This window comes from Theropithecus gelada, unplaced genomic scaffold (assembly GCF_003255815.1).
Source record: "Theropithecus gelada isolate Dixy unplaced genomic scaffold, Tgel_1.0 HiC_scaffold_16162, whole genome shotgun sequence".
Taxonomy (NCBI): Eukaryota; Metazoa; Chordata; class Mammalia; order Primates; family Cercopithecidae; genus Theropithecus; species Theropithecus gelada.
Window position 1 is genome coordinate 1 of NW_020257949.1, and position 9109 is coordinate 9109.

The 9109-nt window shown below is 53.6% G+C and overlaps 1 pseudogene across 1 annotated transcript; it reads left to right on the forward strand.

The window, feature by feature from the left end:
* Window positions 1-7744: 7744 nt before the first annotated feature.
* Window positions 7745-8871, forward strand: LOC112617400 (annotated as a pseudogene). The gene has a single exon (XR_003117897.1). The product of XR_003117897.1 is annotated as a nuclease-sensitive element-binding protein 1 pseudogene (transcript).
* Window positions 8872-9109: the final 238 nt, after the last annotated feature.

Consider the following 9109-nt stretch of genomic DNA (forward strand, 5'->3'; position numbering starts at 1 on the left):
TTTCTTTCTGAATTTAGAAGATTTACAATTCAATTATATATAATGCTAAGACATTGTCTTCTTGGGGATCGTTTAAAAACCAGTCTGTTTGGGTTTGGAAAGAGAAACCTAAGACCCATGTGGATGGGGAGGGAGTTTCAAGGTTCCTGGAACACAATACTGGAAGGAATTCAGGCAAAATATTCCATGGCCTTCTGACTGCTCTCTGGTGCATGTTGTGAAGTCTAAAAGCTGTGATGCTCCCCGGGAATGGCTATGTTCTGAAAGCTTTTCCAGGAAAGTGTCTTGAGCTGGGCTACATTGTTAGCTCTCTGGTTCACAGAAAGAGCCATCTCGAAGTCCAGGGGGCACTTAGATAAGACAGACTCCATGGCACTCAAGGTTTCCTCCGTGGTTTTCTTCCAGACATCTCTGAGGCATCAGAAGTAAGGGTCAACAACTCAGTGAATAGAAATTTTAAAATATTTGGATGGAAAGAGAAACCTTCAAAATTATGCCTATTATTTAGTATTTTATCTTCCACAGAGCAAAACAAACCTATAAACTTCTCACTGCAACTGTGAGGGAAGAGGATCCTAAAACATTTTGTCTTAGCCTGTTTCCTGCTTCTCTTAACGGAGTGCCTGAGACTGGGTAATTTACTAAAACAGAGATTCACTTCTCACAGTCCTGGAAGTGGGAAGTACAAGGTTAAGGGGTGGTGGGCATCTGGCAAGGACCTTTGTGCTGTGTCATCCCACAGGAATGTGGAAGGGCAAGAGAGCATGAGGGAGGAAGAGGAGTCAAACTCACTTTTGTAACAGACCAACTCTTGTGATAAGGAACCCACTCCCCCAATAACATTAGTCCACTCACGAGGGTGAAACCTTCATGATCTGATCATCCCTTAAAGATCCCTCCCCTCAGCACTACTGCATGGGGGATTCAGTTTCCAACACTTGAAATTTGGGGGACACTTTCAAACCATAGTAAGAAATGGCAAAAATAAATTAGTTATACATAGTATCACTAATAATAAGGTATGCACAAAACATTTATAGTCTATATTCACTATAATATGTTGTGCTCTATTTTCTTGTTAATTCATGCAAAGAAAAAACAGAGAAGGATTTTCGAGAGAGGTGTTAAGAAACAGCACCATAACCTTTAGTAAAACTGAGAAACTGGTGGAAGTAATTGTTTTAAAAACCTTTTTTATTTGCTGGTGGTTTGGAAGTCAGTGGTGACATTTCAAGGAGGAGTTGTCATTGGGAAGGCAGATTTCAGGAGGCTTTAGTAAGAGTGCATGAAGAAGATGGGGAAGGAAGGAGGACAGGTGACTTAGATTCTTGGTGGCCACTGGAAGTGCAGAAATACAATGGTGACTTCAGGGACAAGCAATTCAAGGAATGTTGTGCTTTTGCTTCTCTCTTTCCATCCCTCTCCCCATCTCTGTCTGTCTGTCTCTGTTTCTCCCTCTCTGTGTCTCTCTCCTGGTTGCTCTGTTTCTCTCTGTCTCTTTTTAAGACTCTGTGCGTCTCTGTTTCTCTCTTTCTCTCATCTCTTTCTCCATCTTTCTATGTCTGTGTCTCTGCTTCTCTGACTTTTTCTGTCTGTCTCTCTCACTCTCCCTCTGGGTGTGTGTGTCTCACTCTCTTGGTTTCTCAGTCTCACTCTCCATCTCGCAGCTGTCTTTGGTTTCACTATGCAAGCTGACTCTCCCCACCTGATGATCCAGTGGGATTAGCAGGAACCAAGTGGACGCCACAGCCCCCATGGGCCCGGGAAATCGCAGCTTTGTCATAGCTAAGCCCGCCGCGCTCAGATTTTCCCACCACCTGGAGGATCTACTCTCCGTCCGTCCTTCCCGACCTCAGACTGCAGGGAATACCTGGGGGCGAAGATCGAGGAAGCCGCGCCCCGAGGCTCCCAGCGCAGCCCCAGGAGAAATCCTGCCGGCAACTAGAAGCTGTGCGCGCAGCGGGGCTCGGCGCAGACAACAGCCGGATCGGCCCGGCCTGCCGCGAACTTCCGCATCCAGGTGGGGTCGCCACGCCCCAATTCCACCCCGCCCCGCCATCGGCGCTCCCCACAAGGGCAGGGCTATCCCCCGCCCAGGCGTTCGCGCCCACTCAAGGTCTCCCTCACCCGGCCTGAGAGATGCTCCCCGCGTTCTATCCCGCCCCGCCCTGGCGCGCCCCGCAAACGATGTGACCCCCGACCCCCTGCGGTCTCCGCTCCTCTGGACGCTGCCCCTGCCCCCACCTGTGGCAGTCCGGGCATCTCTGAAGCCCCCAACCAGAGTGCTCCAGCCCACCCGCGAGCCTCGAGCACCAGAGACGCGGCCCCACCCGCAGAGACGCGGCCCCACCCGCAGGGACCCCGCCTACCTGTGGCGCTATCCCCGTGTCTGCGGCCTACCTCACCGCTAGCGCGGCCCCCACCTAAGACGACCCGCGCGTAGGTCCTGCCCACTCCAGTCCCCCACCAGCACCTGCCCCTTTCCCTGCACCTAGCCGCGCCTCCGCTCCCGCAGCCCCTCCCGTGCGCTCGGGCCCCGCCCGTCACCGCCCATTGGCCCTGGGGCCGGGCGGGGGCGGGGGCGGGGGCGGGGGCGGGGGCGGGGGCGGGGGCGGGGGCGGGGCAGCAGTTCCGACTCCAGCGCGCGCGGGCAGGGTCCCCACTGCCTGCTGTGCACCCGGACGAGTGGCTCCCCTCGACCTCCTCGCCATGGACGCGGACGACTCCCAGGCCCGTAAGGGCTCCTTGAGGAAGTTCCTGGAGCACCTCTCCGGGGCCAGCAAGGCAGTCGGCGTGCTGACCAGAGGCGAGGATGCTCAAGGTGCGCGCTCCCCTCCCAGCGGCGAGGGAGGGACGTACGGAGCCGGGGAGAACAGGGCGAAGGGGATTTGGGGGATGGGGCAGAAGAGGGGGGAAGCCATGGGAGGACGCGGGGAAAGGGGGAGAAGCGACGGGGAGAACCGGGGAGAAAAGCGGGGAAGCGATGGGGAGAACCGGGGAGAAGAGCGGGGAAGCGATGGGGAGAACCGGGGAGAACCGGGGAGAACCGGGAAGAAGAGCGGGGAAGCGATAGGGAGAACTGGGGAGAAGCCGGTGCCCGGGAGCAGCAGGGGTACCTGCGGGGCGGCGTGAGCCAGCAGGGCAGCCCGGGGCCCTTGCCGGGTGGGGCGGAGGAGGAAGGAACATGGCGGTAGGAACCTCCATCCGGAAGATAGTGAGCTTTCCACCCCCCCAGTTTATGTTTTAAATTGAGCCTGGCAGAGGGGGTCGCCTGGAGGACCCTCGGGAGTCCTTCTGCCTCTTAGCTGTAGGAATGGGCTGGGCTTCCCCTCCGAAGCGTGGGTACAGCGCGATCACTTCCTAAGTGGCCCCCCACCCCACGCCGCCCCTAGCATGTCGAGGAAGAAACGGCCGGATCCCCGCGCGCCTCCTGTCGCCTGGTGCCCCGCGCAGCGTGGGCGGAGTCCCGGCTGCTGCAACGCGGGACGCGGCAGAGTTGCTCTGGCTTCCCGCCTGGCGTCTCCGAGGCGGTCCGGCAGCCCCTCACGTTTCCGCTGGGAGATTTTAAAAACCAGTTTCCTGCGCTCGCATGTGCTGTCGCCTTCCGGCTCGTGACAAAACCGAAAACTAAAATGGGTCCCAGGCCCTCCCCTCCAGCCTCCGCGGACTGGAAGGACCAGGAAGCGGGGACTCCGGGACGTCCGAGACGTCAGCGGCGCCGCGGCGCGGGCTCTGGGCTTCCCCTGCCCTGCAATGTGGAAGCGGCTCTCCAGGAGGGGCCCGAGTCTGCGTCCACGACGCGGGCGCGCCGGGAGGACATTTAACACTGAAGAGCGGGAGGTGGTGGAGACTGCGCGCCCCAAGCCCCGGGTGCACCTGGGGGCGCCGATGCCCGGACGGTGGAGCGCCCCCATCCGTGCAGCCCCTGGCGGGGAGGTCGGCGCTTCCCAGGCGAACACTTACCTGCGAGCCTTAGCGATAGCGCGGGCTGGAGACGCGACGCGCCCCGAGCTGGGTTTTGATTTTTATTTTCCCGGTTCCTCCTGCCGCAGATGCGTGGAAAGGCCCGCATGGCGGATTTCCTCCCTTTTCGGGACCGCCCACTGCACAAGGATGGAGTGGGAATGGGCCCCCACCCACGGCCCCAGTGACCTTCCCTTCGCCCTTGAGCGCGCGGGGCGGCGCGGGTGCTGCAGGTTGGGGCGCTGTGGGCGCCGCCCCGCCCGCCGCGAGCGCCTACGTGATGCCCAGACCGTAGTCTCCGTGCGCCCAGGCACCGACATCCGTATGCCGCGCGGTCTCGGGAGCCAGCAGCACAGCCTCCCCAGGCCCAGCGCCCTCGGCGGGAGACCCTGGTGGCAGCGCCAGGCCCCGCCCCGCAGCCCGCCCCCCAGCGCCCCTGGGAAGTGCTCTGGCGTTAGCGTTCTAGTTAAAGGACCCCAGCATCAGCGTTCCTCCGGCAGGGTTGAGTTCTCAGAGAAAGAAAAGGTGATGCAGCAGAGGCTGGGATTGGAGAAATTACGAGAGTGAAGTGGAAAGAGCCTGGCCACCGTGACTTAAACCGGCCGGGAGATGTGCGAGTACGAATGGAGCCGCCTTGGGGTCCGGACAGGACCCAGAGTGGCTTCTCAGTCAAAGGCCTTCAGAAGCAGAGGGAGCACCTGGAGTGACCTTGCCCGGGCCGCGAAAGACAAGAAACCTTTGGCACGGGAAGAGAAACTGACCTCTGGAAGCCACCAGGGCGGGTGGAAGGTCAGGGTTTCAAGGTGATTTTGGAATTTAAGTGCTGTGGGTCCTGCACGGTGGCTCATGCTTGTCATCCCAGTGCATTGGGAGGCCGAGGCAGGAGGATCGCTTGAGCCCAGGAGTTCCAGAGCAGCCTGGACAACATAATGAGAGTTTGTGTCTACAAAAAATAAAGAAAAACACATTAAGATGCTGTATGTATTGGAAAATATTTATGGGTCATTCTTTTGAGCTCCATGTCCAAAAGCTTGCTAAAATGCTTGGGAATGTGTGTACAGGCATGTGAGATTAGGATACATTGGCAGAATCGCCGTGTTCTCTGTTGCCCTGGTTTTGCCACCTGGGAGGAGTTACACATATTGAAGGTTAGTAAGTCCACGCCTCTTCTCTTCTGGGGAAAAAGGTACTTTGGAAACCAGTATTATGTGGGAACGCGGCTTGGTTGGTACAGCCTCGGGTTAATGGGAGACAGCTGCTCTCAGCTCTGCAGATGGCATCAAATACGGTGGCCTCGAGCCCACATGGGTCACACCTGGGCTGTCCCTGGGGAAGCCCGCTACGGCGGGTCGCCTGGGCACTCTTTCCCGGGCAGAGCCAAAGTCACAATTTTTCTGTAGACACTGTAAAGAGCTTTATCCTTCCGAGGTATGATCTCGAACCTGTTGGAGCATTTGGACGCATTTCTTTTAAGGAAGTTCACCTCCAGATGTGCTTAGAGGGCCTGGTCTTAGCTGCCACAGATTTACAAATCCTTACAGTAAGTTATTCCTCGAGAATGTATCTGTTGTGCCCCCATTCTTTGCCATTTTATTCTGATTCTATATTAGTACTTGATTTTCCCTGACATAGAAGACTATTGCCTGTAGCTGGAGATCAGAGAACACATTCACATTCAAGTATCAATTTCAGGGGAATTATCTGTCAGATGTGAAATTATGGTAAAATTCAATATATTAAAATGACCATAGCTACCATTTGTTGAAAGTATTTTGTATACTAGGAGCTTTACAATTCTTATCTCCAAGCCTAGATAGATGGTCCCAAGAGAGGCATGCCCTCATTTTGGAAGTGGGGAGAAAGACAACGAAAAATAACTTAGGTAAGGGAGTGAGGTGCATACGCGATTGTGGTAGGAGCAAAACAGATCCTAATTCCAAATATTGTACTCTCCCTTAGACCACGAAGAGTACTTATGTCTGGCTCTGTCACCCAGGCTGGAGTGTAGTGGTGCCGTCAGAGCTCACTGCAGCCTCAAACTCCTGGGCTCAAGTGATCCTCCTGAGTAGCAGGGAAGACAGGAATGCAGCATCATGACCGGCTAATTGTTATTATTATTAGTAGTAGTAGAGACAGGATCTCACTATGCTGCTGAGACTGGCCTTGAACTCCTGGCCTCCTCTAGTGAGCCTCCTGCCTTGGCCTCCCAAAGAGCTGGGATTACAGACCTGAGCCATCATGTCAGGCCTCCACCATGCTTTTCAGGGGCCTTTCTTGGTGAAGCTCCTAAATCTAGTTAACGCTCAAAAGTGAGCAAAACCCAACTTGCTCAAAATTACACAGATATTCTTTGGGTGGTTTTGTGAGGGGAACGGAAAATGACTTTTTATAGCAATAGGAGTCAAGATGGCAAAAATGATATTAAGGCTTAGTACCAACGCGATGGGCTACTTTTCTTCCCCCAGTAGAGTTCATATTATTTAATTATAAGATAAAATTATAAGATAAAATAGAAAATCTTTCCTATATTCCTGACTCCCCAGGCCTTGAATGAAGAAAGTATTTCTCAGGCTGGGTTTTTTTTGTTTGTTTTTTCTACTTCTTTGGGTATCTTCTGTCTCAGGCTGTGGGTTTTTTTTATTTTTCCCTGCTTCTTTGGGTATCTTCTGTCTCAGGCTGTGGGTTTTTGTTTTTTATTTTTTTTCCCCTGCTTCTTTGGGTATCTTCTGTTGTCCCAAGACATGTCTGGAAATTTAAATTGATTTTCACCCAACCTAAAATACGCTCCGCAGCTCTGGATCGCGGACTGACCATGACTAAGTGCCCACCGCCACATCACGCTGTGCCACACACCAAGAGTGACTCATTGTCTTCGTCACAGGTTGTGGCTTCTGCAGGGCCTGGTGCCTGGTGGCGCTGAGTGTACTGGGAAGTCCAGGTGCATCCTGAGGGTGGGCTGGATGCGAAAGCGGCGTCCTTTTTGCCTGTGGTGACGTGAACATCAATACAGTATTTATAGAAAGTTCACAGAAATTTAGTAAGTTTCAACCTTTCCAATCCTAGTGAGAATAGCTAGTGTTTAGTGACTCTCTGTTATGTGGCAGGCCCTCAGTGATCCTGGGCACTGACTTATCCCCACTTTACACATGAGCAAGGGATGCCCGAGGTGTACCGGCTTCCCTGAGTTCACAGAGCTCCCTGGTGTGGCCAGGCCCTGTGGCTGCAGCAGGCATGTTCAGGGCTGCGTGTAGCTGTGTCTTCACTGGTGTCCCTCTCGCGCCCAGCACCACGCCTAGCGCTTGACAGGAACGCAAGCGTTTGCTGCCTGCCTCCCGCCTGGAATCTCCACTGAGCAGCAGGAAACCAGGGGTTCTAGCTGTCTTCTTCATTCGTGAAGTCCTTTAGAGGAATTCAACCCTCTCTAATCAAAAGTTTCCAATATCCTCAGGTCAATGCGTATAAACTGTTAAGACTTCAAGATTAGTCCCTTCAAACCGAAGTCAGAAGTGTGAGGTTTCAATTGACTGGACATGCATTAGGTCAATGACACACATATTTATTGGACACCAGGCTTGAGCCCCACATGGGCACCTTTGGTGTCTGAAGCAATATTCCTTGGGTGGTTTTGTGAGGGGAACAGAAAATGACTTTTTATAGCGATAGGAGTCAAGATGGCAAAAATGATATTAAAGCTTAAAGTCAGTGTGATGGGCTGCTTTTCTTCCCCCAGTAGAGTTCATATTATTTAATTATAAGATAAAATTGAGAGTTCGATGGGTAGTGGGAGCAGAGAGCGGACCCCAGAGAGCCCTGAGCAGCCCCACCGCGGCTGCGGGCCTAGTTACCATCACACCCCGGGAGGAGCCACAGCTGCCGCAGCCGGCCCCAGTCACCATCACCACAACCATGAGCAGCAAGGCCCAGACCCAGCAGCCGCCCGCCGCCCCCGCCCTCAGCGCCGCCTACACCAAGCCGGGCACTAGGGGCAGCGGCGCAGGGAGCGGTGGCCCAGGCGGCCTCACATCCGCGGGGCCTGCCGCCGGGGACAAAAAGATCATCGCAAGGAAGGTTTTGGGAACAGTAAAATGGTTCAATGTAAGGAACGGATATGGTTTCATCAACAGGAATGACACCAAGGAAGATGTATTTGTACACCAGACTGCCATAAAGAATAACCCCAGGAAGTACCTTCGCAGTGTAGATGGAGACTGTGGAGTTTGATGTTGTTGAAGGAGAAAAGGGTGCGGAAGCAGCAAATGTTACAGGTCCTGGTGGTGTTCCAGTTCAAGGCAGTAAATATGCAGCAGACTTAACCATTATAGACGCTATCCACATCCTAGGGGGTCCTCCACGCAATTACCAGCAAAATTACCAGAATAGTGAGAGTGGGGAAAAGAACGAGGGATCGGAGAGTGCTCCTGAAGGCCAGGCCCAACAACGCCGGCCCTACCGCAGGCGAAGGTTCCCACCTTACTACATGCGGAGACCCTGGTGGGCATCAACCACAGTATTCCAACCCTCCTGTGCAGGGAGAAGTGATGGAGGGTGCTGACAACCAGGGTGCAGGAGAACAAGGTAGACCAGTGAGGCACAGTATGTATCGGGAATATAGACCACGATTCCGCAGGGGCCCTCCTCGCCAAAGACAGCCTAGAGAGGACGGCAATGAAGAAGATAAAGAAAATCAAGGAGATGAGACCCAAGCTCAGCAGCCACCTCAACGTCGGTACCCCCGCAACTTCAATTACCCACGCAGACGCCCAGAAAACCCTAAACCACAAGATGGCAAAGAGACAAAAGCAGCCGATCCACCAGCTGAGAATTCATCCGCTCCCGAGGCTGAGCAGGGCGGGGCTGAGTAAATGCCGGCTTACCATCTCCACCATCATCCGGTTTAGTCATCCAACAAGAAATATGAAATTCCAGCAATAAGAAATGAACAAAAGATTCGAGCTGAAGACCTTAAGTGCTTGCTTTTTGCCCGTTGACCAAATAGAACTATCTGCATTATTTATGCAGCATGGGGTTTTTACTATTTTTACCTAAAGACATCTCTCTTTTTGGTAATAACAAACGTGTTTTTTTAAAAAGCCTGGTTTTTCTCAATACGCCTTTAAAGGTTTTTAAATTGTTTCATATCTGGTCA